The sequence below is a fragment of the Zootoca vivipara genome, chromosome 16 (genome assembly GCF_963506605.1).
Source record: "Zootoca vivipara chromosome 16, rZooViv1.1, whole genome shotgun sequence".
NCBI lineage: Eukaryota > Metazoa > Chordata > Lepidosauria > Squamata > Lacertidae > Zootoca > Zootoca vivipara.
In genome coordinates this window covers 6,304,231-6,316,934 of record NC_083291.1, presented here as the reverse complement: position 1 = coordinate 6,316,934, position 12,704 = coordinate 6,304,231, and the positions used below count along the sequence as shown (strand labels likewise).

Sequence of the window (12,704 nt, the reverse complement as noted above, 5' to 3'; positions counted from 1 at the left end):
TTATTTTGATCTGCTCAAGAATTACTCAAGACCAACATTTTAAAAAGTGAGCTAGTGTCCAGTACTTTTATAGTGATGGATCAATAGTTAAGGAAGGGCTGTGCTTGACTGACAGGTGTCATTAACACTCCTCCTCCCCCTACAAAAATAAAAGTGGACCCAGGTGGCGCTGTGGTTAAACCACTGAGCCTAGGGCTTGCTGATCAGAAGGTCGGCGGTTCGAATCCCTGTGACGGGGTGAGCTCCCGTTGCTTGGTCCCAGCTCCTGCCAACCTAGCAGTTCGAAAGCACATCAAAATGCAAGTAGATAAATAGGAACCGCTACAGCGGGAAGGTAAACGGCGTTTCCATGTGCTGCTCTGGTTTGCCAGAAGCGGCTTTGTCATGCTGGCCACATGACCTGGAAGCTATACGCCGGCTCCCTCGGCCAATAATGCGAGATGAGCGCGCAACCCCAGAGTCGGTCACGACTGGACCTAATGGTCAGGGGTCCCTTTACCTTTACTGCACCAAAAAGATTCTTTCTGCTTACAGAGAAGACCCAGAACAACATACTAACAATTTCAAAACACCAAACAGAAATGGATAACTTTGAGAATGTCAGCAATTCATCATTCCCAGAGAGCCGTCAAGCCAAGCCTGCTTTTCGCATTACAAGACCTGAACTTTGGACTACACTGAGTGATTGTAAGAAACTAGAAGATTTAAAATGGTCTGCATACTCCAACACCCCAGTTCCAGTTGCCCATTCCACCCCCTCTGCGATCCCTGCTATCGATTACTAACCTGTGTGACTGTTTGACAAGTCTGCCTTGCAGCCAAGAAAGACAGCTTTGCTTCTGGTACACTACTGAGTTCGGAGGATGTTGGGCGTGTGCAAGCATTTATATACTCTGGGCTGCCGCCTGCTGTTCCTGCGCAACGCTACAAGTCAATACTACTAAATTATGCAGAAGCTGGGAAACTGAAGTTCTCCACTCTATACTTTGCTCGAGAAGATTGCCCTGAAACTCTTTGTTTTCTTCTCTGCGTTTTCTATAAAACAATTATTAATGGCTTCATAATTAACACAACAGGGATGTCCACACACAGTGCATTCAACAAACGCACAGTCTGTATACTTAGGTACTACAAGCTCTTTCTATTGGATGTAAATCTTGTTAGAAAGCAAGTTGCACTTCCTGAAACAGACACGGCATTCCTGGTCTTGTTGCCAGCAAAAGAAAATGGCTTCAAAGACACATATTAGAGGCATCACTGAAGCAATTCCCTTTTACTGGCAAGAAGCCCAGGAATGCCGTGTGTTGTGTATTAAAGTAATAGCACAGCCAAGTACCATATGTATTCTAATATAGAGTTTATTGTATTGTATTACAGAGTTTATTTGAATGTACAAGTTCCAGCAGGAACGTCTATCATTTGCTGGTTCAGGGTTCAGGATTTGGATACTCTGCCGGATTGGTTTCCGCGGGAGGGTAATCCGTGCCATTGGTTCCCGCCAAAATGTATCTTTTCCCTGCTAATACAAGGTAAAGGGACCCCTGACCATTAGGTCCAGTCGTGACCGACTCTGGGGTTGCGGCACTCATCTCGCATTATTGGCCGAGGGAGCCGGCGTATAGCTTCCAGGTCATGTGGCCAGCATGACAAAGCCGCTTCTGGCAAACCAGAGCAGCACATGGAAATGCCGTTTACCTTCCCGCTGTAGCGGTTCCTATTTATCTACTTGCATTTTGACGTGCTTTCGAACTGCTAGGTTGGCAGGAGCTGGGACCAAGCAATGGGAGCTCACCCCGTCACAGGGATTCGAACCGCCGACCTTCTGATCAGCAAGCCCTAGGTTCCGTGGTTTAGCCCACAGCGCCCTGCTAGTCCTCTGTTATTATATAAGCCCCAGTTTTCCCCATTCCTGTGTTCTGGCTCTTACCTGTTCTTTGAAGAGATGTTGTACCAGATCCTCGCCTCCAGCTTCTTATCCGCACCGGACTGAAATCACTGAATACCCACTACACAACACCGGGTCTGTTTCAGGAAGTGCAACTTGCTTCCTAACAAAAGAGCTGTGGCAGAAAGGGGAACGTGGCTCATTTCATTTTTCTTGCACAACTTCTCAATTTTTAAAAATCAAAGCACCAGCATTTAAAACAAAAATACCAATGCCTTTAAAAGATCATAACTACAATTTGCAAATGCTTTGTTTTCATTACAAACTTTATGGCGTCTAGGTCGTGCTGCACAAACAATCGACCAAGCAGGTTGTCCATTCATGGATAGCACGTGTTGTGGACGGGTTAACAGGACATCCCCTGGGTTGCTGGGCAGAATTACTCTAAATGGCCACAGGGTGGTTGGGCAGTTTGTGGCTGGGGCGGGGCGAAGAGTTATGTTATCAGGGAGAGGTGAAGGGCCGGCTCCATCCTCTCTCAGGGGGTGTTTACCTACTGACTTCCCTAGACGGCTAGGGATGTCAGATCTGTCTCAGGGTAGGGGACAAATGGATGAACCGATGCCTAAGCAACCACTCACATTTGGTTATATTTTAAATAAAGTTGTGGCCAAAATAATGCCAAAAACCTTTAACTTAAATTGCTGTGTTATGTGTGAATTATTGGGGGGGATGTCCTGTGACCTCGACATGCAACACATGCAGCTGGAATCTCATTATTTGGTAATGAAACACACATACATATGTGTATGACCCCTGTTCCGCAGATTGTATACAAACACAAAGTTGAAAAACTGAAGAAGACCAAACCGAAACAGTATGATTACCTTGGATCACTGTCATCGCATGTCGTTATAGTTTATAAAGCTAAAAATAGATCTATTTCACCCGTTGGAATTGGCCGACGTGCTGCCTCTTTTTCTGGAATCTCATTCTTTGGCAAATACTTCTACTCACTGGACCCCTCTGCACAACATATAACTAAACTTGAAAAAATTTGAAGAAATCAGGAAAGCTTGATGGATTGCCTGCAATATTTTCAAATAAATGAGAGATTAAGCATGGATAGAAAGAAAGGACTCGCAAATGAAATATCTAAATTTGAAAAAGAACTAATCCGATCCAAAGGAAAACACATCTCAAGGATGTATAATCTCCTCCTTGAATGGGAGGTGAAAGAGGAATAAGTGAAAGGGGTAATGGTGCGATGGGCTCAAGCTCTCGGTTACAACATCTACATCAGGGGTGTCAAATTCAAATTCATCGGGGGCCGCATCAGCGGTTTGGTCACCCTCAAAGGGCCGGTTGTATGTAGGACTATGTGTCCACTCTTTATTATCATAAATTATCATAAATTATTGTCACTGCATTCAATTATTACTGTTTTTTGTAATAATGTAAGTAATAACTGACTTATTACTTACATTAAGATGACTAAGATGACTTAGTCGGCCATGGCTTATGGAGGGTGGGCAACCATTTGCTGCTGTGCCTCAGGCAGCAAAAAAATATTGAGGTGTGGGGGTGCATCTCACAAGGAACCCAAGCGATGTTCCCGTAAGGAAACGCGGCTGCCCCCGCCACAGCTGCGTGCGTAAATTTGGTCTCACCCATCCCACTGGGCATACTGGGGTCCGTTCCCCGCAGCCCCAGCTTGCAGGAGAAGACTTTTGAGGAAGAAGCTGCTCGCTAGCCTTGGGCACGAGTTGTGCGGGAGACCATACGGGTGCGGTGTGGGAGAGCGAGCAGGAGCAGCGAGAGCGTGCGCACACACACACCACACCCGAGAGACCACCAGCAGCAACCCCCAGTCTTGAGAGAGGAGCCCCACCCGGGTGCGCACGGTCTCCCTGTGTGCAAGGGGTTGCCCGCGTGCGTCCCAGTCTCCTCGGCCGCCCTTCCCTCGAACAATGAGCAGGGGCCGCACACGCCACCACCACCCACCCCACCCCACCCCTCCCTTCCCTCATCGCTTTCCTCCCACCCACAGCCCAGGACTCGGAGCCGGGGGAAGCAGTAGCATCTGCTGCGGCAGCTCCCACCCCTCAGCAGCCACACAGAGACACCGGCAGCAGCAGCAGCAGCAGCAAGACGCAGCAGCAGCAACGGCGCGGGGTTTGGTTCATTATGTCCACCGCCGCTCGGTGCCGGCGGCGACCGAGGGTTGCAGCGACCAGCCGGCAGCAGCAGCGGCTGAGCTTCCTGGATCTTTAATGCCCCGCTTGACCCTCTGCCGCCACCGCCAACACCCCCTCCTTCTCCTGGGGTAGAGGAGGCAGTGTTAATGAACTGACCCGGCGGCGGCGGCAAACCCAGCCTTCTCCTGCTCTCCCCACTCACAGTAAGGAGCGGCGAGGGAAGCGCCCGCTTTTCTCACCCTGCCGCCCATATATATACACACACACCCACTGTCCCAGGAGGCGGCGAAGTGAAGTCGACTCAGTCACAACAAACAGCAACCACCACACTATTTTCAAAAGGAAGAGTTGAGGGAGAGAGAAAAGGAGAGGTTCTGCTCTTGCCCAGGAGAGGCACACAGCGTGCAACCTTCACGGCCACGTGCAAGGAGGGGAGCCGAAAGGAGGGGGGGAGTCGCCCAGAGCTGGGGGGGGAAACTAATAATGCAGTACCATTGAGCCCGCGTGGTTGCCTCCTGCTGCCCGTTCGGCGATGGCACACGTGCTTTGCAAAGCAGGGCTGGAGCCTGGAGGCGGGCCAGTTAGGAGGGAGGGGCCTCACGCCAACCAGCCAATAACGTGGTGCCTTGCTAGCCTAGCCCGCCCCTCACCTCCTCCCAGGGGCCCAGCCCCCAGCCCGGCAGCCTCAGGGAAAAAAAAATACAAAACGAATCCACATGCGCACTCGGGAAAAAATACAAAACGAAGCCCTACATTATCGCTCCGGCCCTGCCGGCGGCGGCTACACGGGCCACATGACGAGGTCTGGCGGGCCGGATTTGGCCCCCGGGCCTTGAGTTTGACACCCGTGATCTACATGGACCAGTGGGAGAAACTATAGAGGGAGGTTATAAAGTTTGCAGCATGCTACAACCTCAGAGAAAACATAATGAAAATGCAGTATAAAATTACTAAGACCATCATACCATTTGCCCAGCAAACATTCTTTGAGCAAGCCTCTTTTGGAGTCAGAATATGAATGTGTAATGGAATCCGTGCAAGGAAAAATTAAGGAAGCAGCGTGTCCACTACTTACAGATGGATGGACAAATGTGAGAGGAGAAGAGATTATAATTTTTGTTATAACAACACCTCAACCAGTTTTACAAAAGCATTGAAACAGGAGAGAATAGACATACTGCAGAGTATATCAGCTGTAAAATATGTGAAGTCCTACAGAAAATTGGGAGTGGTAAAGTATTTGCTTTGCTGACTGACAATGCCAGCAATATGAAAGCAGCATGGGAGATAATAATGGATAAGTATCCACATATTACTGCAATAGGATGTGCATCTCATGGGCTAAACTTGCGTCTTAATGCTATTATGAAACTGGACACCCTTCAAAGGATCCAAAGACAAGCAAAAGAAGTTATAAAACATGTAAAAGGTACTCATATTGTAGCTGCAGTTTTGAAGAAGAAGCAAGTAGGAAAAAATGCAAAGAATAAAATAGTGACACTGAAGCTCTGTAGTAAATCTCGGTGGGCTGGAGCCTTTGAAAGTTTACTAAAAAACAAAGAAGCTCTTCAAGAAACAGATCACAAACGGAACAGAAAAAGGACTTGATTGTTAATTTATCAATGCGTCCATTGAGCGATGGAGAAAAGAAGGTACTTAACCTGGTGTAGCAGTGATCTTAGAGTGATGTCGACAAACCACATCAAATAGAAAGCTAGCTGTCAAAACCCTCAGCTGTCAAACGCATACAATAGTTTTAACGTACAGCGCTGGCAAACCTTCCTGTACGTCAGTATGCATAAACACGCATTCACAAGTTGGGTCAGGGGGATATTAGAGGGCAGCAGGTCACAACTGGACTGGCCAGAGTTGGGAGGATCCTTTTTTTCCTTTTTATTATAATGTTTTATTAAAGTTTTCAAAAGTACAACAATAATACGAAACAATAAAAACAGAAAAAGGAAAAAACAAGAACAAAAGAAAAACAAATACATATAAAGCACAAAATCTTATATCACTTCACATTGTATATTGGGACCTCCTCGGGTTCCCCTCCCTGTGGTTCTTTAATACGTTTATGTTTAGCAAATTATATACCAATTTAATCACCTTATGAAATCTTATTTTCTTCCTCTCAAATAACATGTTCACCAATTCCACAGTTTATTTACAACTTAATTTCTGATCTAGTAAATTACTTTAGCATGTTTTTTTTAGATACAATTTGAAATCTTTTCATTCTTCCTCCATCGCTTCCTCCCGCTGGTTGCGGATTCTTCCGGTCATCTCAGCCATTTCCATCAATTCCATCATCTTCATCTGCCAGTCATCAATCATTGGTAGTGTTTGTAGTTTCCAGTTCTTAGCAATCAAAAGTCTAGCCGCCGTTGTAGCATACATAAAAAAAGATATATTTTTCTTTGGGATCTCCTTTCCAACAATGCCCACTAGAAATGCTTCTGGTTTCTTAACAAATGTGTTTTTCAACACTTTCTTGAGTTCATTATAAATCTTATTCCAGAAGTCACTTACTAGTGGACATGTCCACCACATGTGGTAAAATGAACCTTCTTCTTTCTTACATCTCCAGCATTTATTATCATGGTTATGATAAATCTTTGCTAATTTTACTGGTGTAAGATACCACCTATACATCATTTTCATTATATTTTCTTTTAATAAACTACACGCAGTAAAATTAATGTTATCTTTCCACAGTTTTTCCCATTCTTCAATCATAATATTATGGCCAACATCCTTTGCCCACAAAATCATAACATTTTTTGTTTGTTCATCTTTCGTATGCCACTCCAGCAACAATTTATACATTCTGGAAAGAATTTTCGTCTTAGGCTCTAACAATTCTGTTTCCAACTTTGACCTCTCTGTTTGAAAACCAAATACTCTATCCATTTTAAAAACTTCATTTATCTGGTGATATTGGAGCCAATCATCTAATTTATATTTCAATTCCTCATATGATTTTAGCTTAAATTGGTCTCCTTCAATTAACAAATCTCTATATTTTGGCTCTATATTTAGTCTTTTACGAACCTTGGCCTCCAACGGTGAAATCCATTTCGGTGTTTTTCTTTCTAACAAGTCTTTGTATCTGGACCAAACATTGTACAATGATTTTCTAATTATATGACTTTTGAAGCCTCTGTGGACCTTTACTTTATCATACCATAAATATGCATGCCAACCATAAACATTATCATAGCCTTCTAAATCTAATATGTCCGTATTTTCCAACAAAAACCAGTCTTTCATCCAGCAAAAAGCAGCTGCTTCATAGTAAATTTTAAGATCAGGCAGGGAAAAGCCTCCTCTTTGTTTATCATCAGTAAGTATCTTATATTTAATTCTTGGCTTTTTCCCTTGCCATATAAATTTTGATAGCGCCTTTTGCCATTCTTTAAAACATTCCAACTTATCAATTATTGGCAAAGATTGAAACAAAAACAACAATTTTGGCAATACATTCATCTTAACAGTTGCTATACGGCCCACCAGAGCCCGTCAGAGTTGGGAGGATCCTGATGGAACCGGTTAGAGTGAGTTAGAGCAGGGGAGGCTGGTCCAAACCTGAAGGGTCAGATTCAGGTTAGGAGGAAGACAATGGGAAAATGGTGGAGTTGGGGGAAAACACCGAGAGTCACAAGATGGAGAGGAGGGAGATGTTTAAGGAGTAGGCATGTGACAGGGAGAGGTCAGGAGTATGTGAGGACCAGGCACTTCCTCTACGGCAGAGTTATAGGGTGTTGGCAGAATGTGACATACCCAGGAACACCACCTCTCTTGGGCTTGACCGATTGTCATTGGATGAAGGATGCACCTCTAGTTAATCATTGATAGTTCTGAAAATTTACAACAAAAGGGGGTGTGACAAGGCACCACCTCAATCTGGATTTCAGCTCTTGCTCAGTCATCTTCTTTGCAAGCTCAGAACCAGTCTGTCGCCTCTTCCCTGTTTCAGCTAAGGGCGGGGGGGTGGGGGAGCCATCCGAATGGGATTCTTAAAGGCACAGGAGGAGGGACAGGGGCAAATTGGCAGCCTCTTGCGTATCAGGTCTTTAGGGAACTGAGGAAAAGCATTGCGGAGACAACCTTGGGGTTGTTGGAGAGTGTGGGTAATTCTCAGAACTTGATTTCCCAATATATGGTATGGGATTCTGAGTATCAGAAGGAAGCTCTGCACGCTGGCAATAATTCAGGAGGGTTATACCTCCCAGACCAATTGTATGGTGCAGGCAACTTTGCCACTCTTGCAGGGGCGTAGCCAGGATCAAAACTAGGGGGGGGGGCAAGCCATGGTCGTTCAGGGGCGGGGCCAAGGCACAGAAGGGGAGGGGCCACAAAGTGGGCGGGGCTAAAGGGCTCGCTGACATGCTTAGAGCTTGCGCTGATATTGGCACCAATGCCTTTCAGATGGAAGCTCTAGCAATGGCACTGAGGAGGGGCAGTAGACCTATGGGCAATTGTTACAATCGCAAAAAAGAAGGGCAGGCAGTAAAACCTAAAATAGTATGTCCAAAATGCAGGAAGGGTTTCCACTGGGCAAACCAATGCCGTAACACAGGTGGCCCTCAGGAAAACTATGAAGCGGGCAGACGGCTAGCCCAGGATCCAAGGCTGAAAGTGATATTTCCAACGCAAAATCAGCCACTAAAGGCAGCGCTGGAATTGATTTAATTAATCAGGAAACTAAATTCATTCCATTTCCTGGAGTTGTGGTCCTTATGCCATCCCAATTGAAAGGAATTTTGCCTAAAGATACTGTAGGCTTAGTACTCCCATGTTCCTCCGCTGGTAAAAAGGGAATTTATGTAATACCGGGAGCAATTGATTCAGATTATGAGGGTAAAATTCAAATTCAATTTGAGACCAATTTGCCAATGACTCTTAATGAAGGGGAGTCATTTGCACAATTGGTCATTGTCCCCTATGTTTTGCCAGCGGGGTGAGAATCTGTGCTGCGCGGTACGGGAGGTTTTGGTTCCACTGATTCCTCCTGCACCTTGCACCCCAGTATTCTGGCTGTCACGCAAATGATAAATCAGGAGACGCCTAGAAGGACCTATTTGCTGAATGGTAGACCTTGTCATGAAGTGCCAAAACCTTGGTTCTTTCGCAAGGCAAGCTGGGAAATACTGCAGAGAACTCTGGGATTTTGTGTTGGGAATTTGCCCTTTTTACCTTTTAGAAACTGGCCTGAGAACGGAATTCACACTCCCCTATTCTCCCATTTGATGTAGATGCTAATTGGGGATTGCTGCAGCTGGGAAACAGTTTGTTTAGAGTGAGAGTGTCCTGATAAGAAGACCATTGCTTTCACATTCGGAAGGGGAAAGCTAAGGGTCATTTGTAATGTAAATCACCTGAAGCTCTGGAGATTGTCTCTTTTGAGTGACAACCCAAACGGTCAGCCTAAATCTGATGGGTTAATTTGAACAAAAATCAACTGTTGATTGGCTTTGTGCCTTTGCTCCCTCCTGGGCTCACTTTCACGCCCTCAGGGGGGATTAAAGGATAAAAGGTGGAAAACTCTTTTGTTTGAGGCTGGCTCCGGCAGGTTGCCCCTGCCTAGATTTTGCCATGTGCTCTTGCTGACTGTCTCTAAGGTGAAAGGCTTGCTCAACGATGTGAATCTTTGCCTTTGGCTGCGTCCTGCCTATGGAGACTCTGCAGCCAAGTTATCTTCCAACTTCTATGTGTTCAGCTGTTAGTAAGTTTTGTTGTTTTACTTTTGTAACCTTTCCTTTTGTTGAGAACTGCTTATGTTGCGTCCTTATCTTGCCTTGCCAACCCGTGTGCTTGCTCCTCTTTTTGAAGCGCTAAAATCTAGAAAAGATCCGTCAGAAGTAATTACCCTGACACCTCAACAGAAGGCATTTTTCCAGCAGGTAAACGAATCGCTGAAGCTGGTGTGGGTAGATAGATGTGAGAATGGAATTCCATTGTCTTTAATTATCATTGCTACTGAAAAGGTGCCTACCGCTGTTGTAGCTCAGGAGATCAAAGCAGAGGGCAAGAAAAAGGCTTCTTTGTTGATTCTGGAATGGCTGTACTTAGCACATACCCCTCCAGCAACAATTAGCTCATTAGCACAAATGTTTGCAGGTTTGATCTTTAAAGGGAGGGCACTAGTAGAGTTCTTTTAGGTTTAGATTTAGTGATTATTATTATTCCTTTGCCACTTAAGGAGTGGGACAAAATGGTCAGTCTGTCCATGCCATTAGAATCATCTCTAACAGATTATGTGGGACGAATTTCCTACCATATACCAGCTGACCCACGCATTTTGGCTCTTAATAAGATCCCTGTTGCAGCCTATTGTGTTATTGCGCAGCAACCCTTAAAGGGTGCTGTGTCTGTTTTCACTGATGGCGGTGCGAAATGGGGTGTGATGGCCTGGTATCATCAAGATAAATGGCTTACTAAAATCTCGCCCCCACAACGATCTGCACAACGCTCTGAACTTGCTGCTGTAATTTTAGCATTGCAAGAATTTCCAACGCAGGACATTAATATCATCTGTGATTCTCAGTATGTTTGTCCGGTTGTAGCATCTTTGCCAGGAGCGTATATAACACCCAATTTGGATGAAAATCTCCTAGCTTTCTTTCTCACGCTGCAGCGATTACTGCACTCCCGTACTTGCTAAGTTTTTATTGCGCACATTAGGTCCCATCAGTCTTTCCCTGGCCATCTGTCTGCAGGCAATTCTGTGGCGGACAGAGCGACTAGAGAGCAAGTTTATTCTGTTACCCCTTGGGATAGCCATGCAATGTTCCATCAGAATGCAAGGGCGCTGGCTAAACAATTTAAGATGCCGCTGGAACATGCAAAGGCTATAATTCAACAATGCCCTGAATGTTCCCAGGTTGCCTCTGCTCCTTCCACTGGGACTAACCCAAGGGGACTCCACTCTAACGAAATCTGGCAGATGGATTGTACCCAGTACATCCCCGGAAACATTTGCATGTTTTGATAGACACCCACTCACATTTCTTTTGGGCCACTCCACAGCGAGGGGAGGCTACCAGACATGTTCTTAATCATTGTATCCGAACTTTTGCATTTATGGGACGTCCAAAAATCTTGAAAACAGATAATGCACCTCCTTATTGTAGTCAAGCCTTTGCGGAGTTCTGCCAGCGTTGGGAAATAGACCATAAATTTGGGATCCCATATAATTCAACAGGTCAAGCCATAGTAGAACGGACTAACAAAATTCTGAAAATTAATTTGGACAAACATAAAAAAAACAGGGGGAATGCTGTGGGGCTTCCTCATATACAGGAATGGCTCAACAGAGTTCTCTTTACTTTAAACCATTTAAATATTTCAAATCATTTGTCCACACCAGTAGATGACCACTTTGGCAAAAGGACAAGTTTTCCTCAGCCAATGGTCAGCTACCGGCTGCTGCCTAGTCCAACTTGGGTAGGTCCCACCCCACTCCTCACGTGGGGCCGTAGGTATGGAGCTGTGCTTTCCCCAACAGGGTCCCCGATTTGGCTTCCCGCGAAGTACATACGTCCATGGAGAGATGGCCTGGCGTCACGGTCTGGAGTACGACTCGAACCCGGTGCCAGAGATGGAGAGTCTGCGGATTCGGGATCCGCTGCTGCCACCGAGGGACCGCCAGTCAAGGGAGCGCAAGCTGAGGGACCCACAGAAAGATCGCTACCGCGTTCCCCTTCAACATCACAAAGTGACCTGGGGCTAAATTAAGAGCCTTTCGGCGCAGGCTGTCACTTTACTGCAGGAACACCGTATGGAACTGACGCCGGAAAATCATCTTCTTGCGGCTTTTTCCTGTCTTTCCGTGAATTCCATAAAATCAGAGGACCGCAGCTGTACACGCTCCCAGTAATGGACATTAAGGACTCTGACCAAAGTTTCAAGGCAGACACCTTCCCTTCGCTAGGGAATGCAGTTTATTTAGTTCAATGTTTGAAGGAGACATTCTCACTCCGTTGAGGGTGAAGTTACATTGTTGCAGTTCGAAAAGGAACCTTACGCTTTGGAGCCCTCGTTTTGAGAGACTGAACACTTTCTTTTGCACTAACGGTTACAGTGTTTGTATTTTTGCTACAAAAGGTTTATACAAAGTTTATACAAAGTTATTTATGTAAGTTATTCATGTCACAAGGTTTACGATGTTGCAATGCACTGGTTACTTTTGACAGGTTGCGCCCGTAAAAGAGGAAAGCAACTGTCTGAGCACAAGTTATTCTCCCTCAGGTGTAAGAATATTTCTGTCCTACTCATACACTCTTCACATTTAAAGAAAAGAAAAAGGTGAGATGTAGCAGTGATCTTAAGAGTGATGTCAGCAAACCGCATCAAATAGAAAGCTAGCCGTCAAAACCCTCAGCTGTCAATCGCATACAATAGTTTTAGCATACAGCGCTGGCAAACCTTCCTGTACGTCAGTATGCATAAACACACATTCACAAGTTGGGTCAGGGGGACATTAGAGGGCAGCAGGACACAAGTGGACTGGACAGAGTTGGGAGGATCCTGATGGAACCGGTTAGAGTGAGTTAGAGCAGGGGAGGCTGGCCCAAACCTGAAGGGTCAGACTCAGGTTAGGAGGAAGACAATGGGAA

General features: G+C 45.5%; 1 protein-coding gene across 1 annotated transcript in view; it reads right to left on the bottom strand.

The window, feature by feature from the left end:
• PTGR1 (prostaglandin reductase 1) overlaps positions 1-916 on the bottom strand; it is a 28,952-nt gene extending 28,036 nt beyond the window's left edge. The window contains exon 1 of the mRNA XM_035140791.2: positions 787-916. The gene's annotated coding sequence lies outside the window, so the exon portion shown is untranslated. The remainder of the gene's footprint in view (positions 1-786) is intronic.
• Between the last annotated feature and the right edge of the window lie 11,788 nt (positions 917-12,704).